Genomic DNA, 24,512 nt, shown 5'->3' with positions numbered 1-24,512 from the left:
TGGTTTGTTTGGGCCAGGAACAATAATGTTATGACTCCTTCCTGAAATTCAAATGAACAAAACAGAAAGCAGCCGCTTTCACAATTAAATCAAACGGAAAAAGTCTTATTAGATAACGGCTGGCAGAAACCACAGCATAAATCTTACTCTGTCCGGCAAACCAGTCCTGGCAATAAATCCTCAGCCTCAGAGCTCTTTGCTGTAACGTCCTCACTCAAATAGTCATTCATTTTGTTCCTGGCGAAATGCACCAGCTCAGCTGTGTCCTTTTATACCCATTAAGGCAACGTGCTAATTAACTGGCTTGCCCTTCAAATTAACGTTTCCTGGTTCTGACGTCAATCCACGATCTAACAGTCATCAAAGTCAAAACTCCCAACAGGACCGATCCTTCCAATCACAACACATGGTAATATGTTCTTATTTCTTTATTGCATTTTCAGCATTTAGGAGATAATTTCGGATACATTTTTGCTAGTTTTGATGGCGGGATGTACCATCAATAAAACATTTTTAGTAAATTTTCTTTATATAATGCCAACAGGGTAATTTTCCTATTCCTGTCCCATAAAATTGGCCAATCTTCCAGATTTATATTATATCCAAAATCTTTCATCCAGGCCAGCATCATTTCTTTCACCTTTTCTTCTTCCAATTTACATTCCAATAGTACTTTATAAATTTTTTAATCAATTTCTCGTCCGCTCCTAATAATATTTTATCTAATTCTGTTTTCTGTTTACTAATACCCCATTCTTTCATATCTTTACTATACCTTGATTGTAATTGTAAGTAGGCCCACCATTCTATCTCAAATCCCAAATCTTTCAGTTCCTGTCTTTTTTAAAGTTTCCCTTCTCATTTAATATGTCCTCGTCGCAATAAATATGGGTACATTAATGCTTCCAATGTAGATAGCCCAGTTGGTATTTCAACGTAGAATTGAGATTTAGTTTTGTTCCATGCACTTAGTAAGGTCTGCCTAATTTTATGCCTTTGGAAATAACCATGAATTTGGTGTTTGTCCTGCCACAAAAAAGCATGGCACCCTGCCTGTAAGTTATACCCTTCTAATGTTAATATTCTTTTGTTTTTAACACTTATCCAATCTTTAATCCAGATCAGAGTGGCCGCTCTATAGTATATTTCCCAGTCTGGTAAACCAAATCCTCCCCTTTCAGTAGCATCCTGTAACAATTTCAGTCTAATTCTGGGCTTTCTTTTCCCCTGCCAAATAAATTTTGATACTAACTTATCCAATTGTTTTTTAAAAAATTCTAATTTTACCAGAACATTTTGGAATAGAAACAGTAATTTTGGTAATTTTTATTGATGCAATTCACCCCATAAGAGAAAGTCTGAGATTGCTCCATTTTCTGACGTCTTCAGCTATTTTTTTAATTAGTGGGTATAGTTATCCTCTCTAAGCATTGTATATTTTGTCAAAATTACAATTCCCAAATATTAATTTTTTTATCGTCTGGATGTCTATTATCACTATTAAGTTTTCTTTGAACAGAAGTTGTTTGAAGACTTCTGTGAACTTGATCAAATAAAAATTTCTATGATCCCTTCATTTAATGGGCTTTCTGGTGTATTTACTTACTTACTTATTTATTTATCATCCTAGTGGAGGGTCTATGGGGGCATACAATTTAATCAATGAAATAAAACATTAATAGGCAAATAATTTAGGATTGTAGAAATGTAAAACAAGATTATAAAATTACAAAAAATTCAGAATTCTAAGATGGGAAGATTAGGAGTTGTTAATAGACTCCTAATGGGGGAGTTCTTATGGGACCAATCAACCCCATAAGTGTTTCGGTCCCTGTGTCCTGCACTCAAGATTACATAGCTATGTTTTGACCTCTTTATGGAAAGCTAAATGATTCTGAGGGCAAGGTGTTCCATAAAGCAGGGGCAATGGCAGAGAACATCCTCTTCCTTAACCCCACCAGTCAAAATTCTTTGACAGACAGGATCTTTAGCATGCCTCCCCTGCATGGATGAATGAGGCAGCTGAGGTGAAGCTGGTTCCAAAGGTAGCCCGTTTTATACTATTATACCAGAGGTGGTATTCAACCAATTCACACCAGTTTGGGCGAACCGGTAGCAGGGATTTGGCATGGGTCAGCAAACCAGTGGCAACCCCTGGCTGGCCACGCCCCTGACTTGTCACCTGGTCGTCTGATTGCTCACTTGCCCCATTGCTCTCCTAGCTTTCCCTACCACATGGCAGCCGTGGTGCAGCTCAGGCAGATGTCCCAGGGCTGCTGTACATGCACATTGCATTTGCAGCTGCTACACATGCAGTGCGCACGTGCAGCAACCCTGGGACATCCACCCATTGTCCGCCTTCCTGGAACACATTTCCTTCTTCTCCTGGCAGACGTGCCTCTTCCAGCCCAGCCTGGCCTGACCAGCCAGCAGATGGGTGGGTGGATGTCCTGGGGCTTCTCGCCCCGCCTTGTCGCGAGATGCCTGCAGCTAGTGCGTACCATTTTTGGTGCAGCTGCAGTCCAGCAGCCTCACTGAAAAAAGCATGCCCTGTTCTTGTGCTGGGCCCAGCAAGTCCGAGTAGCTGGCACATAGAACAGGATGGTGCAGACCATTGGAGAAGTGGAGAGAAGCCAGATATCAATAGCCGCCTCTTTTGCAGCACAGAAATCCTCCTTGAATTGGCCAGCTGGTCTCTTCCTTCTCTGCATATTTGTTCTGTATGGCCAATGAGGAGGAGGCCAGCCAGCTGGTTGGGGGAGGATTTCTGCCCGAAAGAGTCAGCTGGTGACCAAAAAAGAGTTGCTTCCAGCAGCGGCCCCTTTGGCTAACTGGTCTCCTCTTCGGCCATACAAAACAAACAGGTGAAGAAAGAGGAGACCAGCAGGCCAATTCAGGAAGGATTTTTGTGCTGCAAAAGAGGCGGCTACTGATCTCCGGCTTTGCTCCACTTCTCCAATGGTCCGGTGCCACCCTATTCTATATGCCAGCTGCTTGGACTTGCCAGACCCGGCAAAAAGAACAGAGCATGCAGCAGCTACAGGCAGCTCACAACAAAGGGGACGAGAAGCCCTGAGACATGTGGTCACCTGCTGGCTGGCCTGGCTGAGCTGGAAGAGGTGCATCCACCAGGAGAGGAAAGAAAGTGTGCTTCAGGAGGGTGGGTGCCAGGAAAGTGGGCTCATGTCCTGGGACCACTGAAAGGTTGACTTTAAGAGCACCCCCATGGAAGAAGCCAACAACCTAGAGCAAATATAGTGGCAGCGGGTGTGAGGGCGTGTTTGTCCCTCCATAAGGAACATGAAGGGAGGCAGACACTGCACTTCTGAGGAAAAGAGGAGGTACCGAAGCCCTCACTGTCACCCAGAGGGGACTGCGGAGGGATCCATCACACGCCTGCATCAGTCCCACTGCTGCTACTTTTGCTCTCGCAGACGGCCACACCAGCACCCGCAGCAGCATCAGGCAGTGCTGCAACAATGTGGTACAGTAAGTTTTGGCAGTGCAAATTTATCTCCGAAGGGCTTCTAACAAAAAACAAAACAAAAACCACCCCAAAACAAAACCCATTTGGCAGGCAGACTCAGCAGTCAGTCATGATCTTTAGTTGGCCTTTTTTTTTTTGTCAGTCCAAGAGTGGAGGGGGGGGGAAGGTATGTAGGAAGTCACCCTGTCTCTGTAACATCGATCATGTGACTGAGTGGGCATGGGCAACTCAATATCACTAGCAGCAAGGTGACTCACCATCTTGCTGAGTTGGCCACACCTATCCCATCACATGACCACCGAGCCATGCCCACCAAACAAGCCACACCCACAGAACCGGTAGTAAAAAATTTGAATCCCACCACTATATATTAGATTGCTAATTGTGCTAAAAAGCAAAACTTACCAGAATCCTTAACTATGAACAAAAATGATTGTACATTTCTAAAAGACAGTTTGGATTACAGTTTAGAAACTTTTGCATAGTAATTAATAACTGGATGAGTGAGTGAGTTAGTGAATGAATGAATGAAATTCATTGAATGCACAATTACATCAGTAAAAAGTCAGATTATGATTTCTTAGTTTTGTAAAAGAGGCCTCAATGAGTGTAATTGGCCTGTGTGAAGTTATAAAAATGAACTGGAACATAAGCACATGAAATAAAACTCACCTTGACTGGATTTCCATTTCATTAAATTTGTTGTAGCAAACTGGTGGATATACTGGATAAAGAGGAACACATGTCTGTTTCTGAAAACAGAGAACAGATGGTAAGTCTACTGATAGAACTATTATACAAGAGCATTTTGTATAATTCAGAATAGCAACAGCCTTTGAAAATTAAACATGCTGGAAAAGAAATTTGCAATAATGGAGAATTTTTTAACTCATTTTGCCTTCTTGAGGTTACAGAGCTTTACGAAATGTTTACATATATCTGTGCATCAACAATATAAAGGAAATTGATTGAGTAGAAACCTGCCAGCTCTCAGCTGCAATTACATTTTCAGCAATACTGTGCAAAATTTATTTTAACTTCCTCATCGTGTATATGATATGCTAGGAATATACTTCATTTCTACATAATAATGGTATATGTTATTTGTAATTCCTGGTACCTCAAGTGTTAAAAACTGATACAATCTAAAATTGGGGATTTCATAGTTAGAATTTTATCCCATGATTTATATGATGCATTGAGCTGCTTCCAAACAGAAATACTGATCTTCTAGAATTGCAATACAACCAAAATTATTATTTTTTCAACCTGCTACTTTCAGTTGACGCTCGTTGACGCTAAGAGAAACAAAGAAACAGACGCAAAAGCAGAGGCCCCTTTCACTGATCTGTTTTTCCTTTTCTTTTTCTTTAAACTATTTGGATAGAGTGGCAAATAGCACTGTTAATATAAAAGACTTGATCTTTGCAATTCCTTACTTGTGGATATTACTAAGAAACTTCTCTTTTGTTTCCTATTTTATTCTGAACTATTTTTATTACTCCCCCCGTCTCTTTTGATATTGGGCTTATTTTTTTCCTATTGCTTCTGGATTTTGGAGTACCCTTCCTTCTTTTTTTGGAATAATATTGGAATTAATTTTTCTTTCCTTTTTCCTTTTTAACCTTTTCTATTGGATGTGTTGGAATTATTGGATTTGGATTGCTCTCCTTTTTCATTTTTAAGGCTTTTTATTTTTTGAATTTAGTTTTCCTTGGTGGTTTCTGCCCTTCCCTCTTCATTTTTTTTTTACTCTAATTGGTGTCTCTTCAATGTGAATTAAGGTATAAAAGAACCTGCAGATTTTTCTTTTTTCCTTCGTTTCCTCCCCCTGAACCTGGGGAAGACTTGGTGGATTACAAATTGAAAAGATAATAGCCGAAGATGGAAAACAGCAACATCTGCACCAACCTCAGCCTCATCATCAGTGGCATCCAGCCATAGAAGTCAAAGTACACTTGATTTGATTATCCAACAGGAAAAGGCAGTGACAATGCAACCTGAAATGAAAGCAATACTTCAAACAATGCAAGACCAAATGACAAGGATGGATGATAAAAAAGGGAGATTAGATGAAAAAGTAGGGAAGATAGAAGGAAAAGTAGATAATATAGAAGGGAAAATAGAGACTATCCAAGAAATGATGGGAAAAAAGTGAAAAACGAATGGGGAAGATGGAAGAAAAAGCATCAGTCATGGAAAAAAGAGTAGGAGAAATGGATTATCAATTATCAAGATCAGAAAATTATCATGTTGGAAATGGACAAGGCCGACTATTATTTAAGATTTCAAAACATGGCAGAGGAAAAAGATGAAAATTAAGCAGATATAATGGCAGATCTACTTGCAGCTGCTAGAGAGGAGACAAAGGGGAGAATGATATATGATATGGACAAAATCTTCAGAGTTCAGACACAATATGGAATGAGACATAGGTTGCCAAGAGAAGTTCATATTAGATTTACAAAGAAGGCTATAAGAACAGAAATACTAAATGCTGTGAGAAATGAACCACTAAAATATAAAGGAAAAGAAATAATAGTGTTGAAACAGATACCAAAAACCATAAGAGACCTGAGAAGAGAATATCAATTTCTAACTAAATGTTTGATTAAAAGAGAAATTAATTTTAGATGGATGATACCAGAAGGAATAATGGTGACTTGGCGAGAACAAAGACATAGAATAAATACAATTGAAAAAGCAGAATTATTCTATGATCAATACTTCAGAGAATATGAAGGAGAAAAGAGAGGAGAGACAGAAGCAATAAAACAAGAAGAAGCAGTAGAGAGAAGAGAGACAACAAAGAGGAACAAAGAGACGAGGAGGTAAGAGCCATCAGAAGAGGAAAAAGCATAGCTTTTTACAGAATATCAAAGCAGAACTTTGCTCAGGTTGCTTATCTTTGCTTAACTTTGGCTGAATCATATACTTGATTTAGAAATGATTTTAAATGATTTGAACAGAATCTTTGGACTGAGTTATTGCAACATTACATAAAAGCTGAAAACTCAAGTCTGCAAAGAATTAGCTATGCATTCCAGAAAACATCCAAAGTGGAAATCTGGAATCTGCTCTTTTTGGTTTGCCCAATAAAAATATATTGCCCAACCAAACAGGAAGTAGAAACCCTCTGATCTATCTCCCATATTCTGAAAGCCTCAAATTTATGACATTAAATTTCTTAAATTTTATATTTATCACTGATGATAGTGAAAAACTTCAGTACAGTAGGCAATTGTAACAGGAATTGTATTTGGCAAATCTATACAAGAACATTGCAAGTGCCAGAATTTGAAATAATTCATTCATGTACTCTGGAGATTGCAAAAGCCAAGAATGCAAGGGATTCTTTTCTATTAACTGTGGTAGGCAAACTCTGGTTCATTGCAGAACAACTCACCCATGTTAGATTTTTTTTAAAAAATTGCATCAGTAACTTGGTGGTTGCATTCATTGTTCTGGGCAGCACAGGCTTGATTAGCTGCAGAACTAGCAGAAATTCACACCACATGAACAAAGAAAAAATTCCAGTAGAAAGCACAAATGGGGTAAATTGAATTGATCTGCTGTTAATGCAATGGAGCCAAACCATCTGATTATTGGCCACTAGTCCAAGGCTCTAAAGGCCAGATTCAGGGCCAACCACAACTTCTTAATTCAATAGAACTTTCTTTTCTTCCTCCAGTGAAGGCCCCTGGATAAATTAAGATGTCAGTGGTTCTTCTAGCTTTGCTCTACAGAGCATCTATACTGTTTTAAAACTTAAAGAGAAAAGATGTTCAGGAATAATGCAGGAAGAAGAAGAAAAAAATACACTGAAAAAGAATGTATGATGTGGCTAGAAAAAAGTTAGAGGAAAGGGATTCAAAGGAGGAGAGGGTTGAGTATCCAATAGTGAATATGAGGATCTTATGTCATTTAAGATAAACTCAGGGGTATGCTGCTTTGGGTTCTCAGTGGTTCAGGAGAGCCCCTAGTTAAGATTCTGTTCAATTCAGAGAATCCTAAATTCCACGCCTGGCTGGCCCTGCCCACCTGTCCCCTCCCAGGAATCCCATGTGGCCTGTTTTAGATGCAGGTAAGTGGAGGACATGCGCGGAGGCTCGAGGAAGATGAGAAATGGGCCTCCCCATTTGGGAAGTTTTGGAAGGCCCTAAATGGGCCCATTTCTAGCTTCCAGAAAGCCCCCGGAGCCTGGGGAAACCGTTTTCACCCTCCTGGAGACTCGAGAAAAGCCTCTGGAGGTTGGGGAAGGCAAAATTGCGCCCCCCCCCCCGCTGTGGTGCAGGAGGCTAACTAGGCCATGCCCACCATGGCCAGGCCCACCCATCAACTGGCAGACAAGTCCTTGCTAAATATTTTGAAGCCCACCCCTGGATAAAGTGACTTGGACTGCTTGGAGCAGATGAATAAAACATATAAAATGGCCTTCATTTAATACAATCATGCTTAGTTCTCATCCCATGACCAACTGACTTCCCATATTGCTTGTTATATATTGTTCTCTTACTGGTGCCCTTTAAAACTGAAAATATTTATATTCAGTTCTCTCTAATTTCCTTTAAAAAAGCAACTTATAGCAAAACCTTGTGACAGGTTATTGCTAGGCTAGATGAATATGTTAGATCAGGTACGAAAGAGACGTGAGCCCTTCATATAAGGATTGCTTGTGGCTCGCCGGCCAATGACAGGTCCTTGAATCTCCCGCTCGGCCAATCGCGGTTGACTCCTAGCAAACCAATCACTGCCGTTTAGTTGACCAATCATAATGCTGTACATGTGGACCAATCAGAAGTCAGTATTTGGAGTATGTTAATACAGAACACCCCTCCCCTCTTGGTTCAGTCTTACGGAACATAGTCCCGTAAGTAGGCGGGGCTCTATGCTTGCCTACTTGACCTGCGCAGCTCAGTTGTTGTTTGGTCTTCGGCCGGTTCAGACTGATTCCTCTTCGCTCCCGTCCTCTTCGATGGAACCGCCTGGAAGGGTGAGTCAAGCCTATCGCTTCAACTCCTACCGGGTCTACCTGGGTCGGTTGAGTTGTCGGCTCTGCTGTTCCCACCTAGTCTTTCTGGGCTGGTTGAGCTGGCTTGGCTGCTCCTTCCAGGTGAGGCTTCGTGTTGTTCATCCGCCAAGGGTTCCCTTCTATGGACGTTGTCTGCCGGTAAGTATTGTTGGTTTATTTTGGGTTGGGGGTGTTCGGGTTGTGTTTTGGGATTTTCTTTTTCTCTTTGATTATTGTTTGGGGTCCCCCCACTCTGTTTTTTTTTATTAATGTTTGTTTGTGGTGTTTGTGTGCTGGCCGTGTTGTCAGTGGTTGTTCTCAACCTCAGTGGTCGATGTGTCATTTCCAGCTTCTTCCGTCATCTGTTTGTAGCCGGCATGACTGGGGGCCCGCTACCTGGGTTATTTTTGCTGGTACCCAGAGCGGGTCCCCTGTGAAGTTTTTTGCATAGACTGCATCTCCTGGGGTAAATATTCGGTATCTGCTAGACAAATCTGGTGGTTTCTCGGGGTTGTATGTGGGGTGCAGTCTGTCTAGTTGGGATCATAATTTTCTGCCCATCAGTAGCTCTGCTGGGCTCTTATTCATCGTTGTGCTGGGTGTTATGTGTTGTATCAGTAGCATTTTATTTATTTTGTCAGGTATGTCCCCGGTTTCAATTTTTTCTATTGTGTTTTTTGTATAACGAACCATGCGTTCTGCCTGCCCATTTGCTGCCGGATGAGCGGGCGCTGCCAACGCATGCCTTATGCCCCGTTCAGCCAGGAATTTCTCGAAGGACAGTGCGGTGAATTGTGGCCCATTGTCTGACACTAGTACATCTGGTAATCCATGGGTGGTAAACAGTTTGGTTAGTTCTTTGATAACGGCCTCCGTGTTGGTGGATTTCATGACGCTAACCTCCAGCCAGTTCGAGTAAGTGTCGACCGTTATTAGGAATGTGTGTCCCTTTGTGGGTCCGGCAAAATCTATATGGACCCTAGACCACGGGCCTCTGGGGGTCTCCCATTCTAGAATCGGCACGGAGGGAGGGTTTGGTCTGGATTCCTGGCATTTTCTGCATGATGCCACCCAATCTGCTTGTCCATCCCTGGCCATCAAGCATAACTCCTGGCCAGGGCTTTCATCTTGACTATGCCCGGGTGCCCCTCATGCAACATAGCCAACACTCTTTTTTGTAATGTTTCAGGAACCACAACCCTGTCCCCCCATAGTATGCAGCCCCTCTGTGTGAATAGTACTGTCTGCCATTTTCAGAAGGTTTTAAACTGCTTGCTGCCGTCGGTTTCCGGCCACCCTTTCTCCACCCAATTCAAAACTCGCGCCAGTCGCTTGTCTTTATTAGTCTCTTTGGCAATGTCTGACGTGGTTAGGGGTGGATTGGGTAATGTCTCTATATGCAGCGTAGATGTTGTGGGTGCCGGGTCGTCTTCCAGGTCAGGCAGGGGGGAGCGGCTCAGTGCGCCTGCATATGCAATGCTTTTTCCGGCCGGTGTGTCAGCTGGTAGCTGTAGGCAGCAAGGAACTCGGACCACCTTGTCATCCTTGTCTGGCAGAGTGTGGCTTAGGATGGCTCCGTCACCAAAGGGTGAAGCGTCACAGGTCATGGTCAACGGTAGGGTTTCGCTGTATTGCATGAGGACTGCGTCTGATGTTAGCAGGTCTTTTATTTTCTGGAAAGCGCTTTCCTCCCACTTTCCCCAGGCTGTTGGTGGCTGTTTTGTCCAGCAGCCTATGTAGGGGTTCCACTGTGGTCACCTTCTGGGGCAGGAAAGCATTGAAAAAATTAATGAGTCCAAGAAAAGCCTGCAGCTCCGTTTTATTCTGAGGTCTAGGGGCTTCTTTGATGGCTTTAACCTTTTTCTCTGTGGGGTGGATTCCGTTTTTGTCAAGTAGGTACCCCAGGAACTCTGCTTTCTCTGTGCATAGTTGGCATTTTTCTTTTTTAACCTTTAGCCCGGTGTCTTTAAATTTCTGTAGGACCTCCCTTAGGCGGCTCTCTAGTTGGTTTTTATTTTTAGCTGATACTAACACATCATCGAAGTAGGGCACCACCCCTTTTATTCCTTGCAATAGTCTCTCCATCGGACTCTGGAATACCCCTGGCACCACGCTGACTCTGAATTGGAGCCTCTTGGATAGGAATGCCCCTGGTGGGTCACGATGGTTTGCGCCTCAGCAGTCTTGGTGTCGACGGGCAGCTGCTGGTATCGACGGGCAGCTGCCTGCACCAGATCTAGTTTTGTGAAGACTTTTCCTTCCCCCAGTGAGTGTAGGAGGTGCTGTACCACCGGAACGGGGTAAGCACTTTGCTGCAGCGCATGGTTGAGGGTGGCCTTGTAGTTACCACAGATCCTCATGGACCCGTCCAGCTTAATCGGGGTGACTATTGGGGTTTCCCACCGGGCATGGTCTATCGGATCTAGGACCCCTTGTGCGATGAGCTTGTCTAATTGCTTGTTGATTTTGGGTTTGAGCGTGAAAGGCACTCACCGTGGCTTAAGGCAGATTGGGGCAATATTTGGGTTCAGGTTGAAGGAGATTGGGGACCCACGATACTTACCTAAGTCACCGTTGAACACCTCCTGGAAGTCCCTCACGAGTGTCTCCTCCCAGTCTGCTTTGGCGATGTGGTTGATGCCAGTCACCTCGATCCCCAATGGCGCGAACCACTCCAGTTTCAGCAGGCTTGGGAGGTCTTTATCCACAATGGTGAGTGGAAGCACCTCTGTATGCCCCTTGAAGGCCACCTTAAAGTGTCCAATCCTGACCACAGGAATCCGATTTCCCTGGTAATCCTTCAGGGTCAGTTTCTGGTTCTCTAATTCGCGTCTCCTTCAGGGTCAGTTTCTGGTTCTCTAATTCGCGTCTCTGGATGGTGGGCACCAAATGATTGATCATACGCCATGAGACCATGGAGAGGGAGGATCCAGAATCTACCTCCATCCCGCATGGCTGACCCTCGATGCTTACCTCCACATGCATCTTCCGGGCATCGATTGTGTTTGAGTGCCCGATGATGACCGTCTGATGGGTCTCTTCTTTATGCCAGGTTTCGCTGAACCGATTGTTCCTTCCTTCTCGCTCCACCGGCTCTCTGTATGTTGGTCTCTGGTCCTGGGGGGGGGTGCCGTCTCGTCGCCGGGGGCTGTGATTTCTCTTGTTCTGGCATACTTTGGCGATGTGTCCCCATTTGTCACAGTGCTGGCAAATGGCATCTAGGAACCGGCACTCTGAACAGGGATAGTTGCCTCCGCACCCGGCACACTGGAACCCCGACTTACGACCTCTCTGTTCTCATCGGTCCCATTCCACTTGCAGTCTATGGATCTCCTCCTCCTCATACTCAGTCTCAGAGAAGGAGTCGATGTCCCCGTGGTGTGTAGTTGTGGCTTTGTGGCTGGCCTCTGGTCGTTTTTCCAGGGTTGGCATCATCTCTGCAGTTGTTGGTCGGTCTATCTCATTCATCTGCCGCATCTTTGCCACTGACTGTTTTGCAGCCTCGGCTGTGGTTGCTTCGGCGATGGCCTCGGTGACTGAGACGTCCTTTCGTGCCATCAATCAGCTCTGGAGTATGGGGTCCCTTAGCCCAAGGACCACGCGGTCTCGCAGGGCTTTGTCCATGTCAGAGAACCCGCACATGCCCCCGAGGTTTCTTAGGGTGGCCACGAAATTGCCAATGTTTTCGCCCTCCTTCTGATCCCTTCTGTAGAACTCATGCCACCTGATGAGGTTGGGCACGGCGGGGGCATAGTGATTCCTCAGCAGTTGGTCTAGGTCGGTCCAGTCCATCTCCTTCGCATCTCGGGGCTTGGCTAGTGCTTTGGCCATTTTGAACACTGCAGGCCCACAGTGTGTCAGGAACACCGCCCTCTTTTTCTGATTGTTGGCATCTTTCAAGTTACTGCTCTTGAGGAACATGAGGAATAGATCGATGTATGATTCCCAGTCCTCGGCTGCTTGATCGAAGGGTGCGGGTGGTGAGTTGCTGCCAGCCATCTCGTCGGGAGTTCAGCGTTGATTCGCCACGTGCTTAGCTGGTCTCTTTGTCTCATGATCCCACCCTCGTCGCCAGTGTTAGATCGGGAACGAAAGAGACGTGAGACCAGTGTACTTCAAGCTCTTTATTTCATGTATAGATCTATGAAAGATCTTGGAGCCGCGGCAGCCTTCATATAGGGATTGCTCGCGGCTCGCCAGCCAACAACAGGTCCTTGAATCTCCCGCAATCGGCTCAGCCAATTACGGTTGACTCCTAGCGAACCAATCACTGCCGTTTAGTTGACCAATCATAATGCTATGCATGTGGACCAATCAGAAGTCAGTATTTGGAGTATGTTAATACAGAACAGAATATGTATTGATATCATTCTTGTGTCTTGTTTTGTTCCCATTCTGAATCATTCCACAATAACTTTATAAAAAACTTGAAGCCAATGAAAACCTTAGCACTCTCATTAAACTTGTGTCTATTCATAACTAACTATAAAAACAACAATATAATGATAACTTTAAGAACAACAATATAATGACAACCTGTCATAATAATAAAATCTAATCTTGGTTGTTTTTTTACACTTGTTGCATACATGGCAAACTTTACATTGCAATGTTACAGAACACATTTTTTGAATTCTTTCTACTGAAACTTCTGGAATAATAATAATACATGAAATAATTTCCTACAATTGTGTATTTGTTGAGTTTTACTTAATCCTATCAACTGCAATAGTAGTTTCACAAAACAGTGCAATAGGGACAGTTTTTGAGAGTGTATCAAGCAACATGGAGTACTTGTGGCCACAAGTAGTGTCAGGTGACATTTTTATGTTAGATTACAAATTGCCAATTTTTAAAAGATATGTGTTTATATCATTCCTTAGCTTTATTACTTTGAGTTATGAAGTGTCAATGCTATTTTCAAGAACTTTTTTTTGTTTCATGTAAATTGACATTCATATGGTGGGGAACATTTAAAAAGAATCATGGTATTTGCCATTCTTGCTTTCACTGCTGCATTTAGTTGAATTCGTAACTCAAATTTTTCACTAATCTAATCCAACATTAGAATTGTGATTCGTGAATATTTGGCTGCTTTGGAGCTAAAAGTGTAGCACATCTGCTTTTAGGAATGTGAAAATATGACCCCCTCCCCTCACATTGTTCTCCAAATCTGGCAATAAATACTTTAGGGTTGGAGGAAAGCTTAGCAAAAATAAGTAATAACAACTGGAAAGAGCTTGGTAAGCCACAAAAGTGGCTGATCTGAAAATTGAGAACTGTTCTCAAAAGTCATAGTTTGTTCAGGGAATGCAACAGCAAAATAAAAACTTTCAATTTGTACATTGCTACTTTCTATTTATACTTACTAAATTTAAATAAGACTTATGTGATCATGCTAGGAAGCAATAGAAAACAAACTCTACTACTATGCAAATTGGAGGGCACTAACAAATGGTAAGGTCCAGAAGACTCAATTCTTATAAATAGCTGATAAGTTGATTACCCAATAAGATCCAATATTGTAAGCCAGCAGAGAAGCTCTATCCAGAAGGTGTAATTCAGCCTTTGTAATTTCTGATTGAGCCATGCATTTTTTTGAAGACTTTACCTCCATTCAAAATGGACTTCCATTTCCTATCCTGATCCCTAAATTTTCTACTTCTATCTTTATCTCTGTATCTTGTGTTCTATGATAATATAACAAAACATTAATAATAAATAAGGAAATTTGCTTTGTTTTTGCACTAATAATTCACTTCCTTTTTTCCCAAAGTTTTTTACTTTTTAATTTTTACACATCTCTTTATGTGAGCAACGAGGTCCCAGATTATAACACTTGGACATAATCATACTTTTATTTCCACAAATCTTATATAATATCCACTCATATCATTATCCATTTTGCTTATCTTCAAATACATTTCCATTTCATATTTCAATTCATTGATTCAATATCAATATCATTTCATCCAAATATAGATTCCCAGTTCTTTATCATCTGTTATTTCCGTTTTCAGCTTACCACCTATTTTATTTAACATTACACATCATTATTATCCTTAATTTTCCCTAGACCAATTATATGATAAACAATCTAAAAAGGGTAAAAATAAAAACCAATGTATTTAGGATCCACATGGTATATGCCCTCCATCTATCTGATTTAATAATTCATTCCCCAACTTTAAACATATTAACATTAAATAATCAACTGTATATTTTAAAACATATATTTTAAGATATCCCCCCCTGAAATCGCAAAAATGGCTTCTTAATATATCTCATTACATCTTCACTTTTCTTCTAATCATTAATAATTATATTTTTTTTCCTTTTCTACTTCGCCAAAATTTTTACATTTTAGTATATTTCACTTTTCTTCTAATCATTAATAATCATATTTTTTTCCTTACCACTTATCCAAAATTTATCTATATATTTTAATACATTTCCATTCCCCTGTTTTAATCCTCCAATGTAAGGGTTCATAACAGCACATTTCATATACAGTATATATATATATGGATCTTTGGTTATTCGGGTTTTCTCCCACGTAAGATTGACAGTATCTAGGCAACGTTTCGATGAAGTCTCATTCATCATCTTCAGGATTGTGTCTTCGGCTGCCAATCTTATGCGGGAGAAAACCCGAATAACCAAAGATCCACATACAAATACCCGCGAGAACCTCAGAAAATGTATGTATATGTATATGTATATGTATATGTATATGTATATGTATATGTATGTGTGTGTGTATATATATATATATATATATATATATATATATATATATATATTCATTCTTAAGTTTTCGCGGGTACTTTGTTCGGGTATTTTCCCACGTCATTATAGTTGTGCTTTTAAAGTTGTAGCAACATTTCGGCAGAATCTCATCTGCCATCATCAGGCTTCTGTATTGTATTGTTTGTCACAGACGAACACAATTTCTGTCACTATAGCCACTATAGAAAACCCCAGCTACAGAATTATCAGAGAAGCCATAGAGATTGAAAAAAGACCTGAAAGCATGAATAGAGGATATGACTCCACCAGATTGTCAATTATCTGGAAGCCTGCACTCTCAAACAAAAAAATCTCCACACCACAAGCCAGGCAAACACCTGGGCACAAACAGACACCCCCAATACCTCCAGCTCAAACACACCCCAACCAGGCACCCAGATGAAACCTAGCTTCCTAATAAATGATAGCTGTCCATTTACTCAGAGCCAAGCCGCACTAAAAGCCTCCAATACAGGAAACACAATGTTGCCAGCCAATCAAGACAAAAAAGCTACAAAACAGACAGAAGATATTAGAAACACCAATCAAGCAGAACACAGCAAACTCCAAGACCAATAAACACAGACCAAGACTCCCAACCAGCGAGAAATTTCATTCTATTGGACAGTGAGTTTCCTCCTCAAAGATGAGTTATTCTAAACTAAGTGATTACTTTTTATTAGCAATTTAAAGTAAGCTAACTGAGAAATTGAAACGTCTGTGGTGAAGAGATATATGGATTTTTCTGATGACAGATTCTAATTTAGACAGATTGTTCAGTGAATGTAAACAAAGCTACATTATTTAAATATGTTCTTAAAACAAAATGTGCGATGTTTTGAGCTTAGAACTTAGAAAAAACTTTTTTGAGTTTTTATTCCCACAAGATACCCATTTTGATTTAAGTTATATTTTAACTGAAGTAATTTGAAATTTATTTGTTGAATAATAAAACAATATTTTCATTTTTATATTTATTTGTTGTATAGTAATAAAACAAATTCAGAAGGTAATGCCCATGTTTAATTAGAATAACATTAAAAACATTTCCAAAGTTTGATCATTAGAGACAATAGAAATTGGGAAATTTAATCCATTGTGACATAATGCTTATTCTACTGGTTGAGAGAGATCCAGGGGCAATTCTTCACTGTTTCCTGAAGTTCACTTTATGACTTTGGCTCATTCCTACCCATTCATCACTAAACTGATTTGAGGAATTTGATCCACCAGATGCATTGAAAATTTTAACTTTGAACATTCAGCACAGCCCTGAAAATAAATCTCAGAGTCCCCTTTATCCAAAATGTTTGCTAAGATGTTAAACTGTTTCCTATACTTTATTTATTGAAGCATGTACAGTCTATCTGAATTATTTTGTTTTTACCTGTTAACCAAATATTGTGCTTTCTACATTTTAAGAAAGTTATGAAAAAACAATCCATAATGAGTATTTTCAAGTAAATCAGCACTCTCAAAAATTTTGATGCTGGTGATATGCTTTAAACACATTCTTCTCCTTTCTTCTTTGAATTCAGATTGCTGAACTGTGATTTCTTAAATTAGATAATAAACATTTTGAAAATTTTCACTTTGAAAATATGATATTTGAAAATTGGGAGGGTTTTAAATTTCAGATTGCTATTTGACAGAAGAATATAATATGCAAATGTGCATATGAATTAGGTCTGGGTCACCTAATGTTAAGTGTGAAGAACCAAATCCACCAGGAAGAGTTCCATTAACTACTTTACTGGCTCATGTCTATTCACAGGAATCTTACCAGACTGGCAGTTTGCACCTTTCTTTATCATAGCAAAGTAATTTTGGGAATGCAAAACAGACTATGAGTCATAGATACTCAGATTTTTAAAAGTATTTTTTCATTTGTTATGGAAGGCAAATGCCTCACTCTCTTTAATTGTAGGCTGGCTCTGTGTCCACACCTCCTTTCTTTTGTTCTTGTTATTAACATTGGAGAATTTAAGCTGACTGCTCTAGTTCCCTATGGGACTACTAAGGCTGTTGTTCTGCTAATTTAAGTTTGTGTTCTGATGCAAAGTTACAGAGGAATGAGTTGAACTGAGTTCAGCATCTGAGTTCAATATTCAGAACAGAGTTGAGATGATTCCTTCATTCAGATGACTTATATAAACCACTCAAAACTTATAATGTCTTCTTAGCAACATCCAGGAGTTACTGAGATGATATATAATGTTTTTATTACTGTTCTCAAAAATGGTTGGAGAGGTCTATAACCCTGTAAGATGTCAGTCATTGCTAATTTACAACATTTTTGCAGAGAATTTTCTCTTGGTTTTTACAAACAAATTCCCCATAACAATGGGTCTGCTTCATTAACATTCACTTAACAACTGCAACAAAGCTGGGCATGGTTACATAATGTTCACCATGACTTGACGAAAAATGTAGGCACAATATTAGTCAAAATCAACTGTATGTAGTTTGGGGAAAGCTGCAGAAAACAAGTTTCTTATGACCATCAATATTCTAGGACTATCTTTATGTCAATATTTGTGTATTCAAAAGGTGCCATGTTTGCAATTTGATTGTACATTATCTGGTGGTTGGTTTTTATTTAACCAAGGGATTAATAACTTACAGTCAAAAGGGGAAAAATGCAGCAGAGCATTTTCAATTGCTATCCTGGAATGTAGGAAAGAACAGTGAATTAGAATAAAATGATCATACTCTGCATTCAGAAGTCCTTGGTGCATAAAAAAAGGCTTGGAATATCTAAGAGAATGGTGTTTGAAAAAGGCTGCAAGTATAAAAAAGCAAGTAACTTCCTATTGTAGGTAATATTTAATAGTATTGCAGACCTTGATCAGTTTAAGAAATATATTCCCTAAATTTTGATTTGATGATGATTTATGCCTTAAAGTTTAATCCATTGTTAAAAGGAAAATATTTTAAAACATTGTTTTGTTTCTGTGGTGGTACTAAAAAAAAACTGAAAAAAAACCCCTATTATATTAATTACTATTAAAGGGAATGAAATTATTAACTTTTTTTTTTTCTTCTGTTCAATTGCATCTAATTCTTAGAGACTGCCTGGACAAGCCCCCGCTCCTTTCTTGGCAAGGTTTTTCAGGAGCCATTTGCTATTGGTCTTCTTCCTAGGACTGAGAAAGAGGGATTGGCTCATGGCCAGTCAATAGGCCTTCTAAAGCCCAATACCTTAACCACTGTACCAAATTGGTTCTCACATCAATTACCAACATATAATAATTAAATCTATGTTTCTGGAAAAAAATCAAGGCATCTAACAAATTAAGCAGTAATGACATATCAAAACAGCAATTAAATTACTCAGAAAAGATATCAGTAATGGTTATGACATTATGCAGATTTATTTAAATCTGATTAACCAATTAATCTTTTGGCATGCTAGACAGTTGCTCATCATACTGCGTTATTTGAATTATTCATGACAGTTAAAACACCTTCAAAGAGCTTTGCACCAACTTGTCTGATAAAACAAATTCCTATGACTTTTAATTCCTTCATGAAAATTTAGGTGGAAACCAGGATACATTCTGAAAACACCAGTGTCCAAGCTTCAACATTTCATTAAGTCATAATGTGGTATGGTTTTGTTTTAGTAAGCTGCCTGATCAATAGTTTCATAACTAATGTTTTCTGGCTTATTGTTTTGAGTATATTTGAATCAGTGGTGGTATTCAGCTGGTTTGCACCGGATCAGGTGAACTGGTAGCAAGAATTTGGCGTGGGTCACTGAACTGGTAGTAAGTTCTGGCTGGCCACGTCCCCCACCCAGTCTCCCTCCGGCCCGATGCTCACTCACCCTGCCCACCTGCCTGACATTCACCTAAGGTATTTCTTTCTTTTTTTTCCCTTCCAACAATCAGCTGTAGATAAGGTCAACTGTGTTGAGATTCCCCCTTGGGGAGGCCCAGGAAAGCAAAAAATAGAGGAAGGAGCTCAGCCCCTTCCTCCATTTTTTGCCTTCCAGAGCCCCAGAGGACCCTTAGGGGAACAAAAGCGCCCTCCCCGAAGCTTCTCTGAGGCGAGGAAGCTCCCAAAACAGAGCTTGGAGGGGGGCTGCATGCCCCTCCCATGCTCTGTTCCTTTTCTTCCAGAGACACAGAGGAGCTTTAGGGGAGCAAAAATGACCCCCCACAGGCTCCTCTGTGGCTAGGAAGCTCCCCAAAATGGGTAGGGGCTGCAAAAAAGCCATGCCTATCCAGTCACATGGCCACGCCCACCAAGCCACGCCCACAGAACTGGTAGTAAAAGTTTTTGAATCCCACCACTGATTTGAACAATATCTTTGTAAGAAAAAACAGAAAAAAACCCTATAGACTATATGTACACACCAGCTCTGATATAATCCATGTTCTTTATTATTATTCAAAGAAAAATATTAAGACTTTTTAATATTGGGCAATTGTTATAATCATTTTTAGTACAACTACAGTTATTTTGTACTAAAATTATTAACGAACACCTAATTCTAGACATATTTATATAATTATAACCAAGCTTGGTCTTCTATCATGTTTCCTTTTAGTTTCAGTAAACCATCATAGGAAACTATAATGTGGAATAATTCTTCTTATTTTCAATCCTTCATTAGGTTTCTATTTGTTTATTTCACTGTCTTTTTTTTCAATTATAAGAGATGCATGAATATAGGACTATGGTGATTTCCTCCCTGTCTTTTTAAACTTCTCATAGTATTATAAATTCCTCTTTATTACATTCTGCAGAAAATCTTGGAATTTTTTCCTTTGAAGTGTTACTCTCAATAGAGGCCTGAGCTCTGAACATTGGAATATTGGAAACCTTGCCATAGGAACACAAATATTAATCTAGAAAAGGTCATGGAACCTGTTAGATCTGGGAGGATGGTTCAAGAACGGAGGCAAGACTCAGATAATAACAACAGCTCTTTATTAGTGACTTCAGATCTGAGCGAAGAATCCCAGCTGCAGCAGCCCCTTATATAGGGCTGGCTGTGGCTAGGCAGCCAATGAAGGCGATATGAGTTTGCCTCTCTTGGCTGGGCCAATCGCGGCAGCCCGTTTACTAGCCAATTGGATCAGTCTGCGGTGACCAATCACGATCTGCTATTCGTGGGCCAATCAGAGTTGCAGGCTTTCAAGCCTGCTAGTCCGGAACACCCCTCCCCTCTCGGTTCGGTGGAGTTATATAGTCTCGCAGGTAGGCAGGTCTTCGTACCTGTCTGCCTGACTTACATGGTTCCAATTGACCGTGTTCAAATTCGGGTTCAGATGGACTGCTTGCTGGATCTAGCTGGAACGGTGAACCAGTGCCATGGTTGGGACTCTCCTCTGATGCCCTCGGGGTGATTGAGTCCTCAGCTTCGTTGCTACTGCTATGGCTCCCCAGGCTCGCTGAACCTGCTTGGCTCCTGCTTCTTGGTGAAGTGTTCGTCTGCCCAGGTTCAGCTACAGCTGGTGAGTATTGCAAGCTATGGTGTGGTGATCTCGGAGTTAGTTCTGAAGGAACAGGTGTTGGTTCTATTTCCGGGCTCACGGCTTCCCCTCCCCCCCCTGGTGTCGAGGCTGGGATCAGGGATGGAGGTTGTGGTCAGTCTGGAGCGTAGCTGGTCAATATGGCGTTTCCACACTCTGCCATCAGTGGTCAGTAGATGGTAGGAGCGGGGACCCGTAACTTGAGTTACTTGAGCAGGAATCCAGAGGGGATCCCCTAAAAATTTTTTTGCAAATACAAGGTCTCCTACCTTAAAGGCACAATGCTTGCTGCTGGAACCCAGGGGCTTTTCTGGGGTGTAGGCAGGGTGCAAGCGGTCTAAAGGCGATCTGAGTTTCCTGGCCATCAGGAGTTCAGCTGGGCTCTTGTTAGTCATGCTGTTAGGTGTGATGTGTTGAAGAAGCAGCATTCTAGTGACTTTATCATGGATATTACCTTGTTCCATTTTCTGTAGGGTTTTCTTTGTCAACTGAACCATTCGTTCAGCCCTACCATTCGCCGCTGGATGAGCCAGCGATGTGAGTGAGTGTCGGATGCCCTGTTCAGCTAGGTATTGTTCAAAGGCTAAGGCAGTAAATTGGGGCCCATTGTCGGAAACCAGGACATCGGGAAGGCCGTGTGTGGCAAAAAATCTGTTTAATTTCTTGATGACTGCCTCTGTAGTGGTTGTTTTCATTTTATTGACTTCGAGCCAGTTAGAATACGCATCTACAGTTATTAGGAAAGTGTGTCCTTTAGTAGGTCCCGCAAAGTCAATATGAATGCACGACCAGGGACCTCTGGATGTTTCCCATTCTGCTGGTAGAGCTTTTGGTGGGGCTGAGTGGTTTTCCTGGCATCTGTTACAGGAGGCGACTCAGGTTTCAATTTGTTTGTCCATACATGGCCACCAGGCGTAGCTTCTTGCCAGCACTTTCATACGCACGATGCCCGGGTGTCCATCGTGTAGCATTTGAAGGACTTTTTTTTGTAGTTTAGTTGGTATGACGACTCGGTCTCCCCATAATACGCACCCTCTTTGTGAGAAGAGTTCTGTCTGTCTGTTTTTGAATGGTTTAAAGGTTTCCTTGGGCTCGTATTCTGGCCATCCCCTCTCCACCCAGCCAAGAACTCGTGCCAAACATGAGTCTCTTTTGGTTTCGAAGGCGATGTCCTGGGCCGTTAGTGGAGGTGAGGGAATTGTCTCGATTTGTAGTATTGGGAGTGTGGGAGCTGGGTCTTCCTGCGGCTCGGGTAGTGGAGAGCGGCTCAAGGCATCAGCATGAGGAATAGATTTTCCCGGGCGATATCTTAGTTGATAGTCGTAGGCAGCTAGGAATTCCAACCATCGCGTCATTCTGGGGGAAAGAATATGTGGGGTAGGTTTGTCGCCCACCAGAATGCCAAGTAATGGCTTATGATCCGTGATAATGAAAAATGATCTCCCATATACATATTCATGAAACCTTTTAATCGCAGAGACAATAGCAAGGGCTTCCTTATCTAGGTGGCTATAGTTTCTTTCTGTTTTTGACAAAGTTCTTGAAAAAAATGCAATTGGTGCTTCTGAGCCATTTGGTAGGACATGGCTCAGGATGGCACCCACCCCAAACAGTGAGGCATCACAAGGTACAGTCAATGGGAGTGTCTCATTATATTGTATTAGCACTGCATCAGAGGAGGTCCTTTACTTGCTGGAAGGCATGTTCCTCCCGACTTTCCCAAATCCAGGAGGCCCTTTTATCGAGTAGTCTATGAAGGGGCTCAGCAATAGTCGCCTTCTGGGGTAGGAAAATGTTATAAAAGTTAATGAGTCCCAGGAAGGCTTGGAGGTCAGTTTTGTTTTTGGGTCTTGAGGCATTTTTGATAGCTGCCAATTTCTTTTCTGTAGGGTGGATTCCTTGTTTGTCAAGAAGGTAGCCAAGAAACTCCACCCTTTCTGGGCATAACTGGCACTTTTCCTTCTTAACCTTGAGGCCAGCATCTTTGAACCTTTGTAGGACTGTTCTGAGGCGTTTCTCTAATTGACTTTTTGTTGGAGCTGCTATCAGTACGTCATCAAAATAGGGCACGACCCCTTTTATGCCTTGTAATAGTCTCTCCATCAGGCTTTGAAAAATGCCTAGGGCTACGCTTACTCCAAACTGGAGCCTGTTACATTTAAATGCACCACGATGTGTAACTATAGTTTGGGCTTCTGCAGTTTCGGTATCAACTGGCAGCTGTTGATATGCTTGGGCCAGATCTAGTTTTGCGAATATTCTGCCACCCCCAAGTGAATGTAGGAGATGCTGAACGACTGGTACCGGATAGGCGCTCTGTTGCAGTGCGTGATTGAGGGTGGCCTTGTAGTCACCACAGATTCTCAAGGACCCATCAGGCTTTAAGGGGGTGACAATTGGTGTCTCCCATCGGGCGTGATCAGTGGGCTCTAACACGCCTTGTGCAATTAATTTGTCCAGTTACTCATCAATTTTGGGTTTGAGAGCAAAGGGAACTCGGCATGGCTTTAGGTGAATGGGCGCAAGGTCAGGGCAAAGATTAAATGAAATAGGGGACCCCTTGTATTTGCCTAACTTTTCGCTGAAAACTTCTCAGAAATGGTGGGCGAGGGCTGCTTCCCAGTCATCATCTTCAGTATGATGGATGCCAGCCATTCCGATTCCCAATGGCGCGAACCACTGAAGGCCCAATAGACTTGGCCGGTCTCTGTCTACAATGGTGAGTGGTAGAATTGCATTATGTCCTTTGAAAGAGACCTGGAAATGGCTAGTACCTGTGACTGGAATCTGGTTGCCTTGATAATCTTTCAGTATGAGTCTCTGACTGCTGAGGTCTTGGCATCGGATGTTGGGAATCAGTTGCTTGAGGGTTTTCCAGGATACCATGGATAGTGAAGACTCAGAGTCTACTTCCATGATGCAAGGCTTATTTTTGATGGTGACCTTTACACGGATTTTCTTTGCATCTAGCGATGAAGTGTGGCCAATGGTGATGGTTTGATGAGCCTCTTCTCATCTGGGCATGCCATTAAACCTTCGGGGCCTGCTGTACTGGTTCCACTGGTTGCTTGGGTGGTCCCTCTGTGTGGTGGGGTTGCCATCATTCCTTTTCGGGCTGCTCCCTCTCCGTCTGGGGCTGGAATTTCTTTTGTTTTTGCATACTTTCACAATATGCCCTCATTTTTCGCAAAAACGACAAATGGCGTCTAAGAATCTGCACTCAGATCGAGGATGGTTTCCACCGCATCCGGCGCATTGGTAGTTGGATTTACGACCCTTCTGGTCCCGTTGCTCACGTTCTGACTGGAGTCTGTGGACTTCTTCCTCCTTGCTGTCTGAGGATGACTTGACATCTTCATGATGGGTGGCCGATGTGTACTTGTCTGAAGGTTTCCCAGCATCGTTGGTGGGTTGGCAGTTGGTCCCACTGGTTCGGAGCATCTGTGCTGCTGATTTACGAGTGGCTTCAGATGCGGTGGCGTCTGCTATGTAATCTGCAAGTGAGATGTCTCCCTTGGCCATGATCTTGCTCTGGACAGTTGGATCTCTAAGGCCAAGGACGATTCGGTCTCTCATGGCTTCTTCGAGGTTGGCGAAGCCACATAAACCGCCCACGTTTCTCAGGTCTGCCACGAAATCCCCGACACTCTCACCTTCACGCTGGTCCCTCTGATAGAACTTGTGTCTGCGAATGAGAGTTGGTACTGCTGGGGCATAGTGGTTGCGCAGGATGGGAGCAAGG

This window comes from Pseudonaja textilis, chromosome Z (assembly GCF_049901715.1).
Source record: "Pseudonaja textilis isolate UNSWEBS1 chromosome Z, rPseTex1.2, whole genome shotgun sequence".
NCBI lineage: Eukaryota > Metazoa > Chordata > Lepidosauria > Squamata > Elapidae > Pseudonaja > Pseudonaja textilis.
Note: the sequence above shows the minus strand (reverse complement) of the source record.